At 38.8% G+C, this 2,713-nt stretch overlaps 1 pseudogene; it reads left to right on the plus strand.

The window, feature by feature from the left end:
• The first annotated feature begins 345 nt into the window (after positions 1-345).
• Positions 346-2,469, plus strand: LOC118574679 (annotated as a pseudogene).
• Positions 2,470-2,713: the final 244 nt, after the last annotated feature.

Genomic DNA, 2,713 nt, shown 5'->3' on the forward strand with positions numbered 1-2,713 from the left:
TTACATCTGTGAAGCTTCCTGAAGCTGAGTATATAAATTAGCCTCTGTGTTGTTTCCCTGTCTATAAAATGGGGGTAGTAATTGCGTGGACATTTCTGGAGGGTCAGTAATGTCAGATATGATAATACCTCTGAAGTGTTTAAATGACGCTCCAACTAAGCCAAGCACAGGAGAGGAATGGAAAGGTTTGGGAGAGCCATAGATTGGCATGACATTGTTCTGAGCTGCAATATTCGCCTAACAGAACTTCTTTTGCTGAAGGTGTTTCCTGTCTTCTTGCGACTCCATCTACTGTCAGCATTTCCTGTAACTAGGAAGAACATTTGTGATGCAGTAATCTTCCAAATGGATTTCCTCACCTGAAATACACAAAGGTAAAAACTTAAAGCAAGCTGTATGGAAGCTTTCAGATAGGGTCTTTATGAAACACATGCATCCATTCCATGACTTTCAGATCTGAGCAGCACCCACTCCTGCCAGGCTAGCTCACTTACTGGGCACAACAGCAATCTCCATCCAGTTCCTAGTTCTGCTTCAAAGCACACTGCTCCTGCTTCAGATCTGCCTTGGCAAGGGAGAACTCATGGACAGAGGTGGCACCCAAGCCACCATCAACTGCATCAAGGCAACCCAGCATGAGGAACAGGTTCCCAGGACAGTTATGCACTATGGACAGGTCCTGATCCCACTGCTAGGAGTCTTAGAAACAACTGTCACACACATGCTGAGGGCCTAGGTCGATCCCTTGCAGGCTCCCTAATGCTACCTCTAAAAATTTGAGCTAAGAGGAGGTTCAAAGATGTTGACTGATAGTGTTAATATGGAGTATAGTTTTGTGTCTGGATTTTTTTTTCACTGAAATGAAGTAAATTACATAAATGTGAAATTTTGAGTAAGAGATGTATAAAAATCAGAAATATCTGTGATTCCACCTATTTTACACAGAGATTTTGGATATGTGGTACTGAGAAAAGACTTCAGAGTCTCACACATGGTAGGTAATCACTGTACTGCTGGGATATTCCCAACCTAGTTACCTATAGATTTTGAAGGCCATTTACCCTGTGGCTTTATTTTTAAAATATGCATAGCTTTCTTCAAAAATGTGCACATTTCAAAAACATGTACAAAGAAGAATGATAGTGTACCTACTAAGTTTATCTACCAGGGGTGCCTTTTATGGAGTGTAACCATTATGTTCACATCTCTTTCATTACACATATCAACATATTTATATATGTCAAGTATATTATTATTTTGACATAAATGTGTTTGCTATGTGTATTTTTAAAAATTTTTATTTGTTCTTGCAACCGGTGATATAGAAGTGTTCAATTTGTAATACTTATGGAACGTTCTGCTACAATTCTTTAGACAGGACAATTAATTTGAGTATTGTTCTACTTATTACTTTCTCTTAAGTTATTAATAATGTTGATATATTATAAATAGAGGTGAAATAGGTATCTTCTTGCATATGATATTGCAAACTCTTATGTCCCTATTAATTCCAAGCATTGGTATTCTTAGTCAGCAAACAAACATTTTAGCATATGATGGATTTTATGACATCATTGTCCAAAATATCTTAAAGTGGTTACTTCTGCTACACTTGGATTTCCAGGCTTCTTTCTTACCTACAGTGTGTTGAACCATAATATATACACAGACTGCTTAAATACAACTTTGAGACAGCAGGGACAAAGTATGAGCACTTAGTGCTTTATAAACTACAACATATTCTATTTTCCCCTTCTGTATGTCCCTAGCTTGACTCTAAACTTCTTCAATCTCATCTTCAGATTTGCTGTGGGAAAGAAGTGTATCTTCAAACTGAGCGGACTCATTTGTAGCCAATCAGCTTTGCTGTTTGAAATAGCCCTTGGGAGCAGCTGGTGCTGGCACATGTGGAAATTTGACAATAATGTTTGCGATTTTTTTGGACTCTGGGAATCTTATTACCCTCAAGAGTTTAACATCTCTGGGTCTGTGATCAGGAGGCTGGTGCATAGCCCTAGCAACTCAACATGGGCCATTTCACCTGAATTTCAGTGTTCCCAGACACTGATAGTGTGCGCCATTTTGATGAAACCTGCAGTCCTTATTTTCAGTGCAGTGGCCATTAAGATCAGCTGCATGAAAGATCCACTTGTTGACATGAAGATATTTTTATACAAGATCGATGCTTTAGTTTTGTCTGTTAGCAGCCTTTGCACGTTTGTTTCTGTATGCTGGAACCATGTTGTAGATTTTTATGGCCAAATCTTACTTGATTTTCTGTCCACCTTTCCTGTTAAGAAAGATGTTCTCATAAAGAAACACTGCACAGCTGTGTTTCCACTAGGGGTCCTGACAACTACCATCTCACTCTTGCATGTGATTATGTTCCTCTTTGAGATTAAATATTTGACACCACAGAGTGAAGTGAAGATCCACTGTGCTTCCAAACTGATCGTTCAAAAGGTCTGAGGTGGGAACTCTGGCATTTGTAACACCTGCCAGAAGATTCCTTTAAGAAAATTTGTAGATGCACACATTACTAATATAGTATCAACTCTTTCTAAATAAACATCAACTTGGTTTCTGTGGTATGTCTCAAGCCTGTATCTTCCCCTACTTGTGAGATGTGTTTCTTTCTTTAAAGGTGCTCACATATTAAAGTCTGCCAGCCATGATCATGTGCTCAGATACTGGCAACAACCTATGGCAGGGA

The sequence above is a fragment of the Onychomys torridus genome, chromosome X (genome assembly GCF_903995425.1).
Source record: "Onychomys torridus chromosome X, mOncTor1.1, whole genome shotgun sequence".
NCBI classification, from domain to species: Eukaryota; Metazoa; Chordata; class Mammalia; order Rodentia; family Cricetidae; genus Onychomys; species Onychomys torridus.